Below are 22,517 nucleotides of genomic sequence, written 5' to 3'. Positions count from 1 at the left end.
AGTGAGAGCGTGTGTGTGTGTGTACCACCGTGATTGGATGCCGGTCCTTCTCAGGTCACAGTAAACCTTCTGCTGCCTAGCTTTCCCCAGTGTGCCCCAGTGGCCTAATGGATAAGGCACTGGCTTCCTAAGCCAGGGATTGTGGGTTCGAGTCCCATCTGGGGTGCTCCTGTCCCATTTTGAGCGTACAAATGTCCTTGTGATTTGCAAAGCTGCAACCCCACCTTACTCAGTGAGCATCTCTGCTTTTCTCTCACATACAGTTGGGAGAAAAACTTTTGTAAACAGCCCTTCGGAATGATGTGGATTTCTGCATGAATGGCTCCTAACATGTGATCTTATCTTTATCTAAGTCATAATAATTAATAAAGAGAGTCTGATTTAACAAACAACACACGCCCAACATTTGACATTGCTGTTTCTTTATTGACCAAATGGTTTAAACAATCAAGGTCATTGATGGAAAAAGTACGTGAACCCTTATATTAAGGAGCTAGTGGAACCTCCTTTATGACAAAAACCTCAACCCCTACTTTCTGTAGCGGCTGGTCAGACCTGAGCAGCGGTTAGGAGGTATTTTGGCCTATTCCTCTATGAAAAACTGTTTCAGTCATGTATATTTTTGGGATGTCTTGCGCTGAACGGCCTGCTTCAGATCACGCCACAGTACTTCAATGGGATTGGGGTCAGGACTCTTACTTGGCCATCCCAAAATACGGAATTTCTTCTGTTTCAGCCACTCTGTTGTTGATGTACTCCTTTGTTTTTGTCATGCTGCATGACCCAGCGTCTTTCGAGTTTTAGATCACAGGCAGACACCCTGACATTCTGCTGTAGATTTTCCTGATACATCTTGGAATTCATCGGTCCCTCGATGATTGCAAGCCGCACAGCCTCCGCCATGCTTCCCAGGTGGGATGAGGTTTTGGAGTTGGTATGCAGTGTTTTGTTATCTCCAAACATAACGCTGTGCACATTTACCAACAAGTTCAACTTTTGTCACGTCTGTCCACAGAACATTGTTCCAGGAGTTGCTGTGGAACATCCATGTGGTCTTTAGCAAACTTGAGAGGGGCAGTGGTGGTTTTTTTGGGGGGGAGAGCAGTGGTTTCCTCCATGGTGACCTCGCATGATCACCACTCCTGTTCAGATTTCTTCTTATGGTGGACTCATAAACACAGACATAAGACAAAGTCAACCACCTGTTCGCTAGATCCCATCCCCACTCAGCTAGTCAAAGATTCCCTCGAAGGACTGGCAGGACCTATAATTAGTATGATGAATGCATTGCTTGCGTCAGGCGTTGTACCTGATCAATTTAAGGTAGCGGTTGTTAGACCGCTCCTTAAGAAGTCAAATTTGGATCCACAAGTTCTTAACAACTACAGGCCTGTCTCAAAGGTCCCATTTCAATCTAAAAGTCTTGGGAGAATAGTTGTTGCCCAACGTCAATCGTATCTGGATTCAAATAATATACTTGAGAAATTTCAGTCTGGTTTCTGAAACTGCATTAACAAGAGTCGTAAATGATATTCTCTTAGCTACTGATGCGGGGAATGCAACAGTGCTTGTGCTTCTAGATCTTAGAGCTGCCTTTGACACGGTTGACCTCTCTGTTTTGTTACACAGGCTTGAGTTTGAGGTTGGCTTATCTGGAACCGTCCTTCAGTGGTTTACTTCACATTTTACTCATCGTTTTCATTATGTTCAAATATCTAATAATTGTACTGCTTCATCAATGTCACCAGTTCAATTTGGGGTACCAGAAGATCAGTGCTGGGACCAATATTGCTCTCTCTCTCTACATGCTGCTGCTAGGTAGGATAATCCGAAAAAATAATATGAACTTTCATTCATATGCTGATTGCACTCAAATAAACATTTTGTTTACACCAAACGACAGCTCTTCTATTATCACTTTAGTTAAATGCATTAATGAAGGAAATACTTGGATGTGTGAAAACTTTTTGTTACTCAACTCTGAGAAAACTGAGGATCTGTTGATCGGAGGCAACAATACTGATAGGACTACTATAACTTCAGCACTTAACTCAGAGGATTTAAACATTTGCCTCAAAGAGACAGCACGTTACCTAGGCGGCATATTAGACACAAGGTTCTTAACAACTTGCATTGTTAAGTGCCTTGGGAAGCCCTTGTTGTGAAAGGCGCTATATAGAAATACATTGATTTGAACTGAATTGACAATGTAAAATGTTGTGTGTGTTGTTTGTTAAACAAGACTGTCTTTATTTATAAAAAAATAAAAGGAATTTGCTAGGAATGCAAACGTTAGGTTGCGCTTCTTCATGCTGCATCGTCGGCATGAGTGGAGCTTTTTAAACGTCTGTACTTACTGCGCCCCATAAGAAATCGTTTGTCCCCGTTCAAAAGCGATTGTGCGATGTCCTGCAGTGTTCGCAAAGCAAACCTTTGACAGTTTGAAAAGAGGAATTTATTCTGCTTCCTGTGCGTGCGTGCAGTAGTTACAAAGTTGAACGTCTTTACATGATCTGCTGCAGTTTTCAGTGGGAGGGCTTTGTCAGATGGCTTGGAAAAACGCACTGTGTTTCGGCTCGGGAAACATCATGAGAAGTGTCCTGCATGTTTTCTGTGTATAGCTGTCTTTTAACGCATACAGAATTCATTCGAAATCATTGGATTCTCCAATTAACAAGGGTCCCTTAAAGGATGAGTCAAAGTAACGTCTAATCGGATTAGTTTCCTTAGAGCTGGTTCAGAGTTTGCTCAAGAGTTTACCTTTCACAGATGCGCAAAGAAGAATGTTGGGGGTGCACGCTTCAAGGTGCCTTACAGCTGTAGGGAGTGATTCGAGACGATTCGTGGCGTGTGCTCGTTCCCATATACCATACGCCCCGGGGTGCAGTGCTAGGATGACGTACAATACCGCTTGGGCACGTAACGGCGTTATATGCAAGTGCGGGACGTGAGGGTTTTCGTTTGTTCGTTTTGTTTTGCTCTGCTTTGCTTTGTTTCATGGTCAAGAGGCGTAAGGTAAGTCGTAATCCAGGGAGAACACTGGTGGCAAACAGTCCGAGGTGAGAGGCGAGGTCCAAAGTCGAAAAGGCAGAAGGGGAGTCCAATATCCAGAATAAACGAGGTAATGGAAAAAACGCCAGGTAGAGCTCTCAAGGAGTAGACTCAATACCAGCGGGAAGCAGGTAAAGATGGTAAAAATAGCACTGCGTACCGCACGGTGGAGTGTGTGCAGGTGGGTTAACTCGTGCGGCGGCGTTTGTTAATAATCACCCACTGCTGGTGCTGATTAGATCGCTTAAGAGTTGGTCTTAACTGCCTGGCGGTCATGACAAGCTCCTCTTTAAGCTGTGGTTTAGTTTTGCATTCATGTGTTTCTAGAGCAGTTATTTATGGGGGTGGGTGGGTCTTTCACAGAGGCTCAGGACAAATCCCCTGCATGAAAGTCTACTGTGTGCGTTCAAACAGGTCAAGAGCCAGGCAGGAGGACAATGGACAGAAGCAGCAACGAACTAAAAATAAAAGAACGAATATGAAAAAGCCACCATCTTTTTCTTTTTGACATTTTCCGACTTTCATGCAAGCCAGGACAAAGTTGCTCGTAGCTACTTGTGGATTCAAATACTCTATCGAGTGCTTTGATGAGTTTTTGCAATTTGATTGTCGTCCTGTCAGCCTGTTTCTGTTTTTTTTTCAATCTAGTGATGGAAAGTAAGAGGGAAATGATGGAGCAATCAATAACCGCTCCGGAAAAATGGCAGAAAGAAATGGCCCGTCACTAAGGACATTTGTGAAGCAGAGGAGTGACATCACCACAAAGGCGACTTATTCTGCTGATCGTTTTGGTGAATAATGATTGAGGCGCGTTAAGAGAAAGGTAGCTGCGTCAGCATGCTTAGGCTGCAAAGGATAAAGCAAAGGTTTACTCCATGCTGAAAAGAGAAGAAAAGAAGCACAACGTTTCGGCTGTGGAGCCTTCTGCTCCATCTTCTTTAGCGATGGTGATGATGTTTACATTGGAAAAACTGAGACATGCATACTGGAGGGGCTTGAACCACCAACTTTTCAGTTAACAGCCAAATGTACTAACCGATTGCACCACAGAGTCTGACGGTCTTTTGTGCTCCCTACATTTGCAGGTTTATGGTCAAAGAAAACAATCGTTTGCGCTTCTTGTAGCCAGCAATATTTTTTCACTGACAACCAAGAAATTGATTTCATCTTTCACAAAATGTATGGATTTCTTCAAAAACAAGTTATTCCAGAAAGGAAATGAATTCTTGCATTAAACTGAACAAAGCTGTACATGTTTGTCTGAAATGATACATTTGGCACAACAAGACACGGAGAGAGGCACCGCTGGTATTCAGACCCAGGATCGCCTGCTTACTAGGCAGGCACTTTAAGCCACTAGGGAGCACCGCACTTTTACAGACACTTGGACACATCTGCGCTCGGTGTGCACTTAACATAATCTCTGAGCCCGTTGCCTCTTTCCCGTTTAATAGCAGAACTGACGCCAAGAGAAATGATGAGAAATGGCATTTATCGGGCACTTTTCATGTCCAAGGAGCTCAATGCCCTTGACACCTCCCCAAGGCGACGGAGCTGTGCATTCTTTGGCGACACCATTTTTTCTTTTGTTTAATTTCTATACTTATTGGTAGAATAAAAACGATATGTCATGTACTGTAAGGTAAATGTCTCTGTAACGCTGCTCTGTAGAGGTGAAAAGGATCCGATGCAGATGCAGGAGTCGCAGGGAGGTAAGTAAACGTACCGAGCAAATCCAGGAGCTGAGCCGTAGTCCGAAGGCGAAGGTAAGTCGAGATCCGGTAAAGGCACTGGTGGCGAACAATCCAAAACGTGAGACAGAATCGTAGTCGAAAGGAGAGCTTCAGGGTCAAATCCAAAACAGGCAATGATAGCAAACAAACCAAAGGGCGAGACGAGATCCGAAGTCCGAAGGCAAAAGGTGCAGGCAGAATTCCAGGAAGGCAAAAGAGGGGTGAGAACGCTAGGCTGAGCAACAAGAAGAGAACTCAATACCGAGCAACGGGAATCAGGTGCGAATGGTATAAATAACCCGGCGTGCCGCACGGTAGAGCAATTGCAGGTGTGTTAACTCGTGCGGCGGCGCTTGTTAGTAGTAATCCGCTGCTGGTGCTGATTGGCTCGCTTACGTGTTGATCTCCGCTGGCTGGTGGTCGTGACAGTACCCCCCCCTTCACGGGCGGCTCCCGACGCCCGAGACGGCCGATTAGGATAGTCCCTGTGAAAGTCACTGATTAGTGTAGGGTCCAAAATATCCTTCTCTGGAACCCAAGATCTCTCCTCGGCACCAAAACCTTCCCAGTCGACAAAATACTGCAGGGTACCGCGGTTCCATCTGGAGTCAATGATCTTGTGGACCGTATAAGCCGGGCGCCCCTGAATGCGACGAGGAGGTGGCGGGCGATGTTGGGGAGCCGCAAGGGGCGAGCGGTAAACAGGTTTCAGGAGGGAGACATGAAATGAGGGGTGGATTCTGAGGGTAGGGGGGAGAGCAAGACGGAAGGTAACCGGGGTGATCCGGGAACGAATCCGGAAGGGACCAATATATCTAGGCCCAAGCTTTTTGGAAGGCTGATGTATAGGTAGGTTCCGTGTCGATAACCAAACAAACTGTCCTTTCCGAAAACGAGGGGCTGGTCTGCGGTGTCGGTTGGCGAATTTGGCGTGGCGCTGGGTTGACTTAATAAGAGCTGTCCTCGCCATTTTCCAGGTCCTTCGCAGTTTGGCAATATATTGTTGCACGGACGGCACTGCCGTGAGTGGAGGTGTGACAGGGATGAGAGTGGGCTGATAACCTAAAGAACAAAGGAAGGGAGAGAGACCTGTGGAGGAGGAGGTAAGAGAATTGTGGGCATATTCTGCCCAGGGAAGTAGTGATGACCAATCATCCTGTGAGCTGGAGGTGAAGGCTCTCAAAAAGGTCAGGAGGCTTTGATTGGTCCTTTCCACCTGACCATTGGCCTCAGGATGATAACCAGAAGTCAAAGATACATGAGTCCCTAGAGTTTGACAGAAAGCCTTCCAAAAGGCCGAGATAAATTGCGGTCCCCTGTCCGAGACAACGTCATCAGGCAAACCATGTATCCTAAAGACCTGTTGTACAAACAAAGATGCCATTTCCTGGGCTGTGGGCAATGCTGGGAGGGGGACAAAATGGGCTGCTTTGGAAAAACGATCGGAGACCACCATGATTACCGTATGACCCTGACTGTTAGGAAGGTCCGTAATGAAGTCAACAGCTATGTGGGACCAAGGGCGGTGTGGGATTGGAAGGGGGTGAAGGAGGCCAGCCTTCCTAGAGCGCGGAGTCTTGCTCCTGGCACAGACCGGGCAAGCCCGGACGTACTCTGCTGCATCAGATCGCATGGAAGGCCACCAAAAGTCCCTGGTGAGGAGGTCCAGAGTGCGTCTGCATCCCGGGTGGCCGGCAAACCGGGAATCATGTCCCCACTGCAAAACCGCAGAACGTAAGTTGTTCGGGACGAAAAGCTTATCCGGGGGGCAGCACAGAGGAACTGTAGTTCCGTTGAGGGCACGCCTGACCTGATCTTCAATGGAGCAATGAATCGCTGCCACGATTCTGTTAGGAGAGATGATTGGTTCAGGTGTGTCGTCCAGGTCTGGGGGGTCATGGAGCCGAGAGAGTGCATCAGCCCTCCCATTCTTCGAGCCAGGAGTGTAAGTGATAACAAAATTGAAACGAGAAAAGAAAAGTGACCAACGGGCCTGACGCGAGTTGAGGCGCTTGGCAGATTGAATATAGGACAGGTTCTTATGGTCCGTAATAATGACAAAGGGGTGCTGAGCCCCCTCCAGCCAGTGTCTCCATTCCTCGAGGGCCAGCTTGATAGCTAGGAGTTCCCGATTGCCCACATCATAGTTAACCTCAGCAGGAGAGAGCTTCTTGGAAAAGAAAGCACATGGATGAGGGAGGCGATCCTCTTCGAGGCGCTGGGAGAGGACTGCACCAACCCCATGGGCAGAGGCGTCAACTTCAACAATGAAAGGCCGGGAGGGATCCGGATGCCGTAGGAGAGGAGCGGAGCTGAAGAGACGTTTCAAGCGCAGGAATGCCTGGTTAGCCTCCGGATTCCATTTACCCCGACTAGGACGGTTGCGGGTCAGAGCCGTAATGGGCGCCACCACGGAGCTAAAGTTCCGGATGAATCGCCTGTAGAAGTTGGCAAAACCTAGAAAGCGTTGGATTTGCTTCAAATTACGTGGCACAGGCCAATCATTGATAGCTGCCACCTTGGCTGAGTCCATCTCGACTCCAAGAGGAGAAATAATGTAGCCCAGAAAGTGAATCTTAGAAGCATGAAAAATGCATTTCTCAAGCTTGGCGTAGAGCTGGTTGTCGATGAGTCTGGACAAGACCTCCTGGACATGATGGACATGTTCCTGAGGGTCGGTGGAAAAAATGAGGATGTCATCCAAGTATACCAAGACAAATTTTCCAATAATGTCCCTGAAGATGTCATTTATGAAGGATTGGAAGACTGCCGGGGCATTAGCGAGTCCAAAAGGCATCACCTGATATTCATAGTGGCCGTGCGTGGTCATAAAGGCTGTCTTCCACTCATCCCCTTCACGGATCCTGATTAAATTATAAGCCCCTCGTAGATCTAGTTTTGAGAAAATGGAGGCTCCACGTAGGGACTCCAGAGCGGCTGGGATTAAAGGCAAGGGGTAGGGATGTTTGACTGTAATGGAGTTCAGGCCTCTGTAATCAATACACGGCCTCAAGGAGCCGTCCTTCTTCCCTATGAAGAAGAACCCAGCACAGGCTGGGGACGAGGAGGGACGAATAAAACCAGAATTCAGGGCCTCCTTGATATAATCCTGCAGGGCTTCATTCTCCGTCTGAGTGAGCGGGTAGATCCGTCCTTTGGGTGGGAGTGCTCCTGGAAGCAAATCTATTGCACAGTCATAGGTGCGGTGAGGGGGGAGCGATAGAGCTTTCTGTTTGTCAAAGGCTTGCTTCAAATGTGCATATTGGGGGGGAATAATAGAGTGTTCTTCCAAGAGGTTTACTGAAGCAGCAACCTTAAGTGGAGGACGACAACAGTTGTCACGACAGGCCTGGCTCCAGGCAATGATCTCATTCTTGGCCCAGGAGATGTGGGGATCATGCTTTTTGAGCCAGGGAAGGCCCAGGATCACAGGGTAAGCAGGGGAGTCCAGGAGAAGGAGTGAAATGTCCTCCACATGAGTGGCACCAACAGTAAGGGATAGGGGAATGGTCTGCCAGGAAATACGTCCAGGAGCGATCGGTGACCCATCCAACGTTTGAATGCAGATAGGGGGTGAAAGCGGAGCAAGAGGAATATCCCACTTCTTAGCAAAAGAGGCATCCATAAAATTCCCAGCTGCCCCTGAATCCACCAAAACCGAAAGGGGAAGGTGCGTGTCCATCCAGGAAATCTCAGCTGGGAATAAAGGCCCTGAAGAGGATTGTGAAAAAACAGCACTACTGACACTAACAGTAGGCAGTGGGGGAGCTCGAGGTGGATGTGGGGGTCTCAAAGGACAAGTAGCGAGCAGGTGACCCGACGCAGAGCAGTACAGACACAGCCCCTCCTGACGGCGCCTTTCCTTTTCCTCCAAGGACAGGGGTGCATGTGGCAGGGTGGGCGCCACGAGGGGAGGACCCATGGGCCGCACAGGTCTGCTTCCTGGGTGTCTCTCCGCTCTCCGCAGCCGAATGCGAGTGTCCAATTCAACTACCGCAGCGATAGCCGCCTCTAGAGACCAGGTTGGTAAGGACATGAGCACCAGGTGGTCCTTTAGATCCTCCGAGAGACCCTTAGCGAAGAGGCAAACCAAAGCTTCCGGGTTCCAGGCAGACTCCGTGGCGAGGGCTTGGAATTCAGCCACATAATCTTGCAGTGGTCTGTCGCCCTGGCGAAGAGAGGAAAGCCGAAGGCAAGTCAAATCCGGGTTGCTTTGAGAAAAACGCGCCTGGAGACGGTCAGCGAAAAGCTGAAAGTCAGAGAACAGCTGCTCTCCTCTAGCAAGCAATACTGCAGCCCAATCCAATGCTTTGCCTGTGAGCAAGGAAAGTGCGAATCCGATCCTCTGTCGAGAAGTAGAAAAACGCTCAGGCTGCAGCTGAAAAGCCAGGGAGCACTGGGCAATAAAGCCCCTGCAGCCTGCAGGATTGCCGTCATACTTCTCCGGGAGAACAAATGGTAAAGTTGAGGGAGTGGTGGGCGGGGCCGCGGTGGTTGGAGCAGGTGTTTGAAAAAAAGGCGTTGTAGGAATCGGTGCGGGAGCCGGCGAAACAGGGGAAGAAAAAAGCCAGGCGACTTGGTTAGTGAGCAGTTGGAGAGAAGATTGAAGCTGGGCGATGGTCTGGGATTGCTGCGGGAGAAGGGAACGAAGGGTCTGTGCGTCTGCGGGATCCATAATCTGGCTCGGTATTCTGTAACGCTGCTCTGTAGAGGTGAAAAGGATCCGATGCAGATGCAGGAGTCGCAGGGAGGTAAGTAAACGTACCGAGCAAATCCAGGAGCTGAGCCGTAGTCCGAAGGCGAAGGTAAGTCGAGATCCGGTAAAGGCACTGGTGGCGAACAATCCAAAACGTGAGACAGAATCGTAGTCGAAAGGAGAGCTTCAGGGTCAAATCCAAAACAGGCAATGATAGCAAACAAACCAAAGGGCGAGACGAGATCCGAAGTCCGAAGGCAAAAGGTGCAGGCAGAATTCCAGGAAGGCAAAAGAGGGGTGAGAACGCTAGGCTGAGCAACAAGAAGAGAACTCAATACCGAGCAACGGGAATCAGGTGCGAATGGTATAAATAACCCGGCGTGCCGCACGGTAGAGCAATTGCAGGTGTGTTAACTCGTGCGGCGGCGCTTGTTAGTAGTAATCCGCTGCTGGTGCTGATTGGCTCGCTTACGTGTTGATCTCCGCTGGCTGGTGGTCGTGACAGTCTCTTTTCATGGGGAAAGCTAGCACCAGAAAATGTTGTGTTTAGAAGAAGTGATTTAACATGACACGTGACCTAATTTACCGGAGCAAAAGCTCACCCAGCAAGCCCTGCTTTACTTCTACAGGAGAGAAGTACTGTAGAGTCTGCAAGATGTTCAGCTGGGTAGCTACGTCAGCATGCCTCGGCTGCAAAGGAACAAGTAATAGGTTTATTGCATGCTGAAAAGAGAAGAACGGAAACACAGCGTTTCAGCTGTGAGGTCTTCTCACACCTGAAGAAGCCTCACACCTGTAAAAGGCTCCATGGTTTTCTTTCTTCTCTTTTCAACATGGAATACACCTATTGTCTGCAAGATGTGACAATTTAATGGTGTTTTGGAAGAAAACCTTTTTTCTTTGAATTCAAAATCAATCGGAATTTCAGCACGACACAACACTTTTTCTGTTTTAAGGAGATGATATTTTAAACCTGATAAAAATAGTAGGAAACACAAGTTTCTTGCTGTGAAAATTTAGATGGGGAAGTGTACTACTAGTAGCAGTGTAGAGCTCTCTGTGGTGGAGTCCAAGCGCATGTTCTATGGGCCAGTGGCGTAATGAATAACGCGCCTGACTTTGGATCAGAAGATTGTAGGTCTGAGTCCTGCCTGGCTCGTAAGGCTTTTAAACCTCTCAGGTTCCTCGGTAACAGGTTGCCGTCATGTATATGAACTATAGAAAAGCATTTGCCACAACCCATAAATTAGCACGCAAGTGCGGGCTAGTTAACACAGAACTGTATGGAGATCATCTCCAGCTCCGAGCTCAATTGCAATGAAAAAACATGCAGAACAGAACTGGAGAGCAGCTGAATTTGTGCTCAGTAGGGTGGGGAGGACTCAGCATTGCTATTGTTCTAATTGGCATGAACTGCAGGGGATCTGAATCAGAACATGTCAGTTAGTTCGATCATTGCGTCAATATGTAGGCCACGTTAATACAGAATTATTACTTTGTCTGTCTCGTCTTTGTATATAGCTGAATGTCCCTGACAATTTCATGTTAGTTTTTAAGAACGACATTGGTGCTAATATATACATATATAGCATATAAGGAACACATAAACGTTTAGTCCATGCTGAAAAGATAAGAAAATCGCCACAACGTTTCATCTTGGAATAAATCTTTACTTGTTGTTTTGCAGCCTACCCATTCTGACCTAACTCCTCCCTTGAAATTCCCTAACAGATAAGGGTACGTAACGGCTCATGCCATGCTCAGTTGCAATTTGTCCCAAAACAAACAAGAACAGCAGCTGAGGGTTTGAGTTTGAACATGCACTGTATTAAAGCAGCTTTTATTTCCATTGATAAATGCTAGATATTCCTACAGAGATTCTCCAGGTGAGTAAGCGATTCCTGTTTCTGTTTCTATTTCTGTTTCATATATATATACAGTATATATATATATGTTACATGTGTCTCTGCAATAGTATAAATGTGTTATACACTATCAGGGGCTGCTTTTTTGTGCACCTCATCTACAACAAGGGTTTTTTTCATTTATGTTTGTGGACCTTCACCATTTGAGGAAGTTACAGGTATGGTGAGCAATGACTGACAATGGCACGTACTGCGTATTCCTCACAGAAGTGTAAGCAATTTGTTCTAAAAAACACCAACATCTAAAGTCCAACATCGTTAGCAATCTTATTACTTAAACAGAATTAACATCAATAAACTGTAAGGTGCTGGTACATGCGAGTAGATTTGATCTTCTATTAAACAAAAATGCAATTACAGCTCTAAAAAGGTCAACCTAGACTTCTGTAACAGATCTGTTCAGGTCATCGCTGTTCCTCTGACCTTGTGAGTCTTTGGAATTTTAAAAGTGTATTTTGCTTGCCTTTCATGTGGTCTGTGTACAAGTCACTGTGGCGTATGCGGTCCTACACAGCCTTGCTATAGACGTGACGAGCCTCCGCTATGTTGCAATGGAGAACAGGTTCAGTATGGAGCTGCCGAGAAAATTCAGCTGGAAAGCTCGTTGCAGAAAAGCATCGTTATCTGCGTCCAGCTGCAAAGCGTCACTAGTGGGTGCTGAAGAATCGATTTCACAGGCTGCGGGTCCAGGCGATTAAGAGTGTTAAAGGTCCCAGCGAAAACAAAACAGCGCTGGTCCTTTTACACGCACGCACGAGAGCAAATGCAAAGGACACCGTAGTCGGCAGGATTTGAACCTGCGCAGGGAGACCCAAACAGATTTCAAGTTTGTTGCCTTAACCACTCGTCCACGATTACAGCGAATATGCCAGCTGTTGGCTTCTTGCTACAATCGAACAGGGAGTGCGAGGCGGCGGCGGCGGCAACTTTTTTCAAGTTCGCTCTCCGTTTAAGAAACCTTTTACGCCATACGTGTAAGCAGACACACACCTCAGAGTACTTAAGGGTGGCTTCAAGTTGGAATGATAAAGTCTCCCCGTTCGGACATGAAAATAGAACTTTCTTAGACAGAAAGAAATCAACAACGGAGACATGTGGATGACGATTTCAGTCACTGCACTTTGAATAGCATTTTTACTCGAGTTACAGGAGATGCACGAATGGCCCTTGACCTACGCTCTTACGAATGACTTGGAACATTCAAAGAGAACAGCCCTCAAGTCCTGCGGTTTATTATAATGCTGTTGCGTGTCGAGGCAGTATTTGACTTCGTCCTACCGTTGAGACACGGGGCGTACTGTAAATGAACTGCACCTGACAGCTTTAGAAAAACACCTGGGCTCAGTACGGTGCTGAGAGCTCAGCGTTGCTGTTGTTCTAATTAGCACGCACTGCATCGGCTATGACCCGAACTTTTCAATTATTCTGATCAGTAAGTCAACACGTAGTCCACATGAAAGGTAGAAATATTCTCTTGTCTGTCTCTTGTTTTTATAGAACTGAATGTCCCTGACAATGTACTGTTAGTTTTAATTGAAGAACGGCATCTGTGTTCAAATATACCAGACAAGTTTACGTAACTGCTCATGCAACACTCAGTTGTAATTAGTCAAGAAATAAAGTCGAACAACAGCTGCGAGTTTGATTCTGAACGTATGAGATTGCAGCGCCTTTTACTTCCATTGACAAATGATAGATATTCGAAGAGAGATCCTTCAGACCAGCAAGCAAACCCACGGCTTTTTCGGTTTTCTATCTAGGCAACGTTGGTGTCTGCAATAGCATACATGAAAGCGTGATGCAATTTCTGTGGCTACATTTGTTGCACGTCATGCACAGTAAGAGTGTTTCTAACACCAAATACAAAGTCAACAATTAGCGATCACGCCTTCTCCTCAGTTAACCCACTGAAACCCTTGCTGTTAACAGTTCTTTACTGCGTGCTTTACCAGCACCTACATATCGTGTCGGTTCTTTCAGCTTTATTCATTAGGTTTTCAAAGGCATAAGTAGAGCACCAGAGGTGCGAACACAAAGTGTGTGGTTATCTGAAGAACTGATTCTTCTGATGACTACAGAGACCTCGCCGCTGCCGCATTCCTCCTTTAATCTAACACGGAGTGCGAGGTGGCTGCGGAAACTTTTTCTAAGTCGCTCTCCGTTAAAAAAAAAATACCTTTCACAAAATACGTGCCGGCAGACAGACACGCCTCAGAGGGTTTAAGGCTGGCTTCACGTTCAAATGATAAAGTCTCCCCGTCCGGATGTCAAAATGCAACTTTGGCAGACAGAAAAACATCAACAAACCACAAATGTGGACAAGGATTTTACAAGCTGCACCACACTGCACTTTCAAAAGCATTTACAATCGTGTTAGACGCAGGAATTGCCTTTGATTTGCGCGCTTACGAACGCCATGGAAAACGAAACAAAACTAAAGCCCTCAGCTCCTGCACTTGATTCTAATGCCGTTACGTGTCGAAGCAGTAATTTACGTCATCCCACCACTGCAACACGGGGAATAGAGGGAAATGAGCACACGCTACGAATCGTCTCAATCACTCCCTAGAGTCGTAAGGCGCATTGAAGGGTGCACCCCCATCATTAATCGTTGCGCCTCTGTGAAAGGAAAGCTGTTGAGCAGTCTTTGAAACAGCTCGGATGAAACACTTGATTGCTTCCATGTGCATCTGGAGCCCACTTCTTATTTTCACTTCACGCCGCCCAAAGCATTTCTAACACAGGAGATTCGCGTTTGGGAATGCTCCCTGCCCTACAAATAAAACAGGTCTACGGGTCTGAAACCTGCTCCACGGAAAACAGTTCTGTTGCGCTTTTGATCAAAGGGAGATTCGCTGTTCTTACTTTTTGATGACATAACACCCAAAGGGGCTTCTTTGGAGCTGGATTCCAACCAGCATCCTAAAGTTTCTTGGCGGTACCCTTTACAGTCCTCTGTTCGGTCGACAAGGGACAGAAGGGGGCAGCTTTCCTCACACATACAGTGCAATGTACTGTAGTGTTCCCGTTCATTGAATTCGCAGTTCTGCATCAGACCTCTAACTCGTTTCCTTAGCTTGGATTTAAGCCACGAAGCAGGCTTCTAGTGTATAAACGTCTAGAGGAATCACAAACTATTTGAGAGGCCATCATCCCAGGGGGAACTGACAAAGTCTATCCCTAAACACCTAGCGCAGTCTCTCGAGAGACTGTCAAAAATCGCTTTCTCCGTTTCTCCGTGCAAGTAAGTGAAAACGCGGTCTCAACCCAGAGCCACTTGGCAGCAGCGGCACGTAAATACTGTTACTGCCACTGCTCGATACCGACGTTAGCCTACTATACCATGTTCAGCCACCGCTAGAAAATGTACGGCTCTAGTACCGGAGCAAACAACAGGAGGACCAACGTCGAACAGGCACACATATCAGACATGGAAAGCGACGAGGACGGGATTCGAACCCATGCGTGCAGAGCACAATGGATTAGTAGTCCATCGACTTGGCCACTCGGCCACCTCGTCGAAACTTGATGGGTAATGCGCTCCTGTCTAGTAAACAGGAGATCCTGGGTCCGAATCCCAGCGGTGCCTTCTTTGTTCTGTCTTCTCGAACAGAACTGGTCCTTACGGACAACCGCCTACGGCTGGACTTAATTAAATACAAGTATTCATTTCCTGTCTTTAACGCGACTTGTTTTTCTTAAAATGGATGCAACTTGCAAAACATGAAATACAAACCTTGCTAATCAGCGCTAGCGGCAGGCAAAAAAAAAAAGAAGTCAGCAATGTTTTTTTTCTTTAACCTTAACCCTGCTAATGGAGAAGAGTTAAACGACCGAGTCTATGCAGCTTAAACGGTGCGCACGTCGGGTTCTTAGCTGAAAGGTTGGTAAATCACGCTCACCCCAGTCCTTAATCTTTTAAAGAGGATACAAAATTGAACCTAGTCGCCACATCACATACATCCTGTTCAATGATAAAAAGGTAACATCTATCCTCGCTCCAGAGTAAATCTTACGTTGAGGGCATATTTTGTTTCACTTTACCATGAGTCGGGCTCTGCTGCACAGAGGAGAGAGCAGAGCAATGAGGTCACGGGGACAGGGGAGTCACACGCTGGCGTTTTGAATACGCGGAAGATCACTGAGGGATCCACAGTATGTGGACCCTCCGTGCGCCATCAGTCCACACTCCGGACTCTGAATCCTGCCATCCGAGTTAAGATCTCGGCGGAACCTGAGGCGCAGTTCCTTCTTAAAACATAATCTGGTGAGCATTTCTAGAATCGTACTTGTATAGATGCAGCCTTTAATGTGTTGCTAGGTTAAAATTGATGACTTCTTGTATTTCAGTAGGCAACTGCCCTCTTGATTTCGGATTTAATTTCTTTATTACAGGGGCGCTTTTATGAAGACAGAGTCATGTTCAGGTACTTTGCTTGATGGAGGAAGCTCATTTCGGACTCTGTGATCTGCTCACCTGGAAAGGTCTGCTATACTACTACAAGAGAGAAGTAGAGTCTGGAAGAAGGGACAATTTTATGATGGTTTGGAAGATAATGTTTTTTTTTCTTATGCTGAAAATGAAAGGTAGTTGTTTCTATATGGACTCAGTCTTTGGAATTTGTATATATATATATTTCAGTGATCCCTCAGCCATTGCTTCTGTATTGTAATTCAATTTCTCTTTTAAAATTCCTTCCCCACTTCTAGGACATGCAGTTGCTGAACTCCACAATGGCTTCTATTGGAAAGTCTGTGACTGAGACCAAGTAAGTGTTCACTTTTTTATGAAACCATTATTTATTTTGGAGCAATGAGCAATTCTTATATAAATGCAATAAAATCATTATGCTCAAACTATGAGAGAGAATTTTAAGGATAATTTAAGAAATCAGTCTAAGCTTGTTTCTATACAAAGATGGTATTATTTATTTTCAAAGGAAACCCGCGAGGATTCCCCTGGTGTGCAAGATGTGCCTGAATACTTTTGATCAGCTTCCTGCTCACTTGAAGAGGGCATGTATGAAGCACGCCACGGCAGAAGAGATCAGGATGGCCTCTCAACAGGCGAGGGAGGACATGATGAATCACCTGAAGAACGGGGTCATCGTGGATTACCACAGAATAGAGATCGTGTCTGGTGAGGCAAACAGGATAGTGGTTGTAAGGCTGCTAGAGTCCTTGGGCCTTTTTGTACATGGGAAGCCTGAAGACACATCGGCAAGGTGAGATATTTTTAATCTGTAAGGCTTCTGTAGTTTCTTTTTGAAATCATTGTTACAACATATTATGTAAAAGCATGTTGAAAAGAATCTACCTGCATTCCAGCGGCCCTGAGCAAGAGGCCGCTGTCCAGGAGGAAGAGATGCCAGAGGCTGCTCTAGAAACTGAAACAGAAACGGATAAGGAAGGGGAAGATGTGAGCTCTGAAGAACTCTATCAGCAGTAAGACTTTTTATTTTTCAGATGTATGTATTTTTTACTAAAATTCTAATTTGTCTTATAGGTATAAAATGTTTAAACCGGTGTTTTATATCTTTACAGGCCCTGAGTAGTTAAAAAGTATCAGCAGGCCGGAAGAGAGTGGCCCAAGCTGGACTCTATAGAAAGCACTCCCTGGATGCTCCTCTCCTGATTGGATTCAAACAGTACCTTACCAAGGATCTGGGAGTGGCAAATTATTCTCAGGAGGTATTTATTTTTTAAAGGCATTAAAAATTAAGCAATGGTATCTTCATTGTAAATGTTTTTATTTCTTAGCTTAAAATTCACCCATGTGAAATGATGTCAGCCATAAACATCATGACTCTATATTTCCTACCTGAATCTATTCTACTTAAATTATTACATTATACACAATTTGAGTTCATTTTAAAAAGTAAAAGGTAATGAAAGGAATGCATTTTTATAAGAAAGATAATACCGATATGCATGTGATAATCTTCCTTATATCATGTAGTGCGTCATTTGGACACTTTGTGGGCTTGAAATACAAAGAAAATCATGTTCTATGGTACAAGATAAATACAAAACTTAAGCTTTTATTTTAATTAGATTTGTTTATAAAGCATAAGCAATCATTTATTACATCGCTTCTTGAATTAAATCTTTTGACAAGAGGTAAGACTTCTATTTTACATTTAAACCCATGTTTAGCTGTGTTTTTTAGATTTAACTGAACCAATTTCTGTGTGTGATAATGTCCTTGAATTCTGACAACATCACACTAAATTACATGATATAAAACAGCTAATGTTTCTAGAGATAAAGTTTCTGGGATGCTTCTAATTACTTTTTATTACCAGGGACAGTTTAATTCACCTTGTACAGTACTGAAAGACCAAGATGCTTTTTTTTAAAGTTATTTAACATTTTATAGAACTTTGTCTATTATGGCAACATGATGAGCTTGGTGAAACTTGGAAAAATACTGCTTGGCCACTTATCTTAAGATAAAGATAGGATAAAGGTTTATCTTTTGCACCTACCTGACCCCCAGGGAAGGCCAATGCTTTCTCAGTTGATGGTTCCCTACAGTAGACTGTACCTTATCTTCAAAGGTAATGTATATTGACCCAAATCAGTTTTGGAATCCAATCTACTGACGAGATGGAGCACATCCTTTTTTCAGGATTTTAGCATCATACGTTTGGTATATTTAGTCCCTAATGCTGAAAGAAATGATCATAGAACATTTGTACACTTTGTGGGCTTGAAATACAAAGAAAATCATGTTCTATGGTACAAGATACATGTGTCTGACAATGAGGAATGGGCCCCTGAGACAGTCATTTGCATGTTTCACAAACGATCGTATATTACTAGAGATTCTGTTTGGGATTCGAATGTGCATTCGGACAGCAATCCCTTTCAAGAAATGATATGTTCTGGATGAGGTCAAAGGTGATGAAACACTGTATTTAGGATGTGTTTGCAGTGATTGTGTGTCTCCTGCTTCAACGCAGTGAAATATAGATGTGCTCCTGTAATTCATTGGTACATGCCCAGGGCAGTAAGCAGTCTGAGGATTTATTTCCAGACGGCATAGAGCAGTGAAGCAGTGAAGTAGTGCAACACACTGGATCATTATATTATTAGAATCTATTCTACTTAAATTATTACATTATACACAATTTGAGTTCATTTTAAAAAGTAAAAGGTAATGAAAGGAATGCATTTTCATAAGAAAGATAATACCGATATGCATGTGATAATCTTCCTTATATCATGTAGTGCGTCATTTGGACACTTTGTGGGCTTGAAATACAAAGAAAATCATGTTCTATGGTACAAGATAAATACAAAACTTAAGCTTTTATTTTAATTAGGTTTGTTTATAAAGCATAAGCAATCATTTATTACATTAATATATATGAAAATAAAATTTTAGCATCATATTATTACATACAGGTCTCTAGCTTCAACACAGTGAGATATATATATATGCTCAGTGATTTATTGGTACATGCCCAGGGCAATAATCAAAATGAGGATTTATTTTCAGATGGGCTACAGGTAGTGTTGTGAAATTCTTCAACACACTGGAACGCAGATTTAGACCTCCTGCACTCTTACTCCTTAAAAACCAAAGAAATGAAGATATGTAGCAATCACATTGTAACAGGGGTGACAGTGACTTAATGCTTATACTAGTGGACTTCTGGTACCTTTAGGGTACGGTGTTCCCTGAAGGGCTCTCAAACCCCGCATTTCAGATGCCTAGCTGTATCGCCGATGTGTTGCACCTCAGAATCACTTTTAAACCTTACCTCTGGTATCTTTAATCCCTACTGCTCAACGCATGGTGAAAGTATTGCATAATTGTGTCTGAAAATGAGCAATGTGCACCTGAGAGACTCATTTGCCTGTTTCACAAATGATCATATTTGACTAGAGATTCTGTTTGGGATTCAGTTGTGCATTCTGACAGCAATCCCTTTCAAAAAACGATACATTCTGGATGAGGTCAAAGGTGCAGGAACACTGTTACTTGTTCCTTTATAACCCGGTTATTGATGTCATTAACAACATTAATCCCAAACAGAGCTGTTGGACTCCCTCCTCTGGCCGTTTTCCACCAGTTGATTATTTCATCAACCAATGCACTAATCAAGCTCCCAAGGCACTCTCTATACCCAGTAAACATAGGTCTAACCTCACCCAAGGAGAAAATCAGGCGCTCCAGTCTCTCCGCAACAGGGATGATATCGTCATCAAACCAGCGGACAAAGGAGGTGCTGTTGTGGTGTGGCGTAAGGATCTATATATCTTTGAAGCCTCTAGACAACTAACTGACACTTCTGCCTACCTCCCTCTCCAACAGGACCCTACCACTGACTACCAAAAGGAAGTGGTATCCACCATTTCCCTTCTTATCAGCAGTAACGAGCTCCCCCAGGAGGCGAATCGGCTCATCATGGAACATCCACAGGTATCTCAATTTTACCTCCTCCCCAAAATCCACAAACCGGACACCCCTGGACGCCCCATCGTATCAGCATGTAACTGTCCAACTACTTACATCTCAGCCTTTCTCGACAGCCTCATGAGACCGCTGGTTGAAGATCTTCCCTCATACATCAAAGACACCAACCACGCGCTCCAACTTTTCAATGATTTCCAATTTCAGGGTACCGAATGCCACATTTTTACCATGGACATCACATCTCTGTACACCGTCATTCCCCATAATGACGGCCTTACAGCCCTCAAGCACACGCTGGACAAACACACAGTGCTTGATCCACCCACCCACACCCTGGTACGCCTTGCAGAATTGGTCCTCACACTGAACGCATTCTCTTTCAATAATCTTTTTTACCAACAGGTCAGTGGAGTTGCCATGGGCACCAGAATGGGACCCAGCTATGCCAACATTTTTGTCGGCTGGGTAGAAGAACGCTTCTTCGCTTCCTACACTGGCTATGTCCCTGACCTCGGCTGGGTAGAAGAACGCTTCTTCGCTTCCTACACTGGCTATGTCCCTGACCTCTACAAGTGATATATTGATGACTGCGTCAGTGCCGCCACATGCTCCAGCGATCAGCTTGAGTTCTTCCTGCACCATTTAACCAACTTCCACCCGTCCCTCAAATATACGGTTAACATATCTTCCACCACTCTTCCGTTTCTAGACATCCACTTGTCTATCAACTACCCCCGACTGTCCACTTCAGTTTATTACAAACCCACGGATTCACACAGCTACCTCCTGTACAGCTCATTTCACCCCAACCATACTAAAAACTCTCTTCCTTTTTCACAGTTCCTTAGGTTACGATGACTATGCAGCGATGACATCGACTTCGAGAACCAAGCCCTCGAAATGTATTCATTTTTCATCAACAGAGGATACCCCAGCAGTGTGATTGACAGGGCCCTTGCCCCAGCCAAAAACACCCCCTGGACCATCAACCCGATCAGGAACTCCCGCCGTAACAACCACATTCCTTTGGTGCTTCCTTACCACCCTAACACACTTCCTATCCCCAGGACCATTAACCACAACTTTTCCATCCTACAGGATGATCCCTCCATTGGGGCCCTCTTTTCTGATCACCCTATCATCTCATATCGCCGACCACCTAATCTGCGTAACCTCCTTGTTCACAGCTCCCTTGACTGCCCTCAACAACCATCCACACCAGGCACTTTCCCTTGCAACAGAGCTCGTTGTATCACCTGCAAGTACACAGCCACCACCACAATCATTCAAGGCCCCTCAGGACAATTCCGGATCACCCAGACAGCATCTTGTACTTCCAGCAACCTCATTTACTGTATCTCTTGCAGTAAATGTCCAGCCATCTACATTGGAGAAACAGGAAGGAGACTCGGAGACCACTTCAGAGAACACGTCAGGGCTGTGAAGATTAAAGATCTCTCCAAGCCCATTGTTTCTCATTTCACCTCTGACGGCCACGACCACTCTAATCTCTCCGTCTTTGTTCTCAAAAACGTTTTTCCGAACTCATACATCAGAAAGACCACCGAAACTAAAATTATTCTTCAGCTAGGATCACACATTCTCCCTTCCCTTAATAACAGACTACTGTTCTTTTAAATTTTCTCCATTCATTGGAAGTTTCATTTCACACCTCTCTGCACCCATTCTGACTTCACACCTCTTGATTGGCCTCTCTTTCTGTCCCCTGCTCCCGCCTCTCACTCCTCCTCCCTCCCAACCTTTGTTCTCCCGCTACTTTACCTCTGCCTACTGCCCTGTCTCTCTCACACCTGAAGAAGGCTCCACGGCCGAAACGTTGTGTTCTCTTTCTTCTTTTTTTCAGCATGGAATAAACCTATTACTTGTTCCTTTGCAGCCTACGCATGCTGACGCAGCTACCCACCTGAACTACACTGTAGCTAGGATGTGTTTGCACTTATTCTGTGTCTCTAGCTTCAACACAGTGATATATATATATATGCTCACTGATTTTTTGGTACATGCCCAGGGCAATAATCATTATGAGGATTTATTTCCAGATGTGCTAGGGGTAGTGTTGTGAAATACTTCAACACACGGGATCGCAGGTTTAAACCCCCTCCACTATTACTCCTTAAAAACCAACAAATGCAGATATGTAGCAATCATATTGTAGCAGACACTCATTTGCCTGTTTCACAAATGATCATATTTTACTAGAGATTCTGTTTGGGATACGGATGTGCATTCTGACAGCAATCTCTTTCAAAAAATGATTTTACCTTATCGCGGCTTTGCCCTCTTGCCTCTTTGGATAATATCTCCATCTTGTGGTCGTTGTTGGTAATGTCTAGACACTATCTCCATCTTGTGGTCGTTGTTGGTAATGTCTTCTTATGCCCTTTTTTATTTCAATTCTCTATTAGTTGATTCTAGAATCTCTAGAATAGAGTTGAAAACATCAGTTTTATAGCAGACAATATGACATTATTTATAGTCCAATTAGAAATGTATTACCCTGTTTTTAACATAATAAGAAATTAAAACTAAGTTTGAAACACCAGGGAACATAAAAAATGATTTTTAGGAAAACCATGAGGTTCTCTGTGTCCGATGCCTGCAAGGGGAGAAAGCTAGAATCCTTTGATTTTTCAAAATTTGAAAATAAACATCATATAACAACAGCT

General features: G+C 45.0%; 2 non-coding genes across 2 annotated transcripts; one reads left to right on the top strand and one right to left on the bottom strand.

Moving 5' to 3' along the window:
* Positions 1 to 93: 93 nt before the first annotated feature.
* trnar-ccu (transfer RNA arginine (anticodon CCU)) lies at positions 94 to 166 on the top strand. The gene has a single exon. It is a non-coding gene; the product is annotated as a tRNA-Arg (tRNA).
* Positions 167 to 14,843: 14,677 nt separating this feature from the next.
* On the bottom strand, positions 14,844 to 14,925 carry trnas-acu (transfer RNA serine (anticodon ACU)). The gene has a single exon. It is a non-coding gene; the product is annotated as a tRNA-Ser (tRNA).
* Positions 14,926 to 22,517: the final 7,592 nt, after the last annotated feature.

Source organism: Lepisosteus oculatus, unplaced genomic scaffold, assembly GCF_040954835.1.
Source record: "Lepisosteus oculatus isolate fLepOcu1 unplaced genomic scaffold, fLepOcu1.hap2 HAP2_SCAFFOLD_67, whole genome shotgun sequence".
NCBI lineage: Eukaryota > Metazoa > Chordata > Actinopteri > Semionotiformes > Lepisosteidae > Lepisosteus > Lepisosteus oculatus.
The sequence above is the reverse complement of the archived record's forward strand: the minus strand, read 5'-3'. Positions and strand labels throughout refer to the sequence as shown.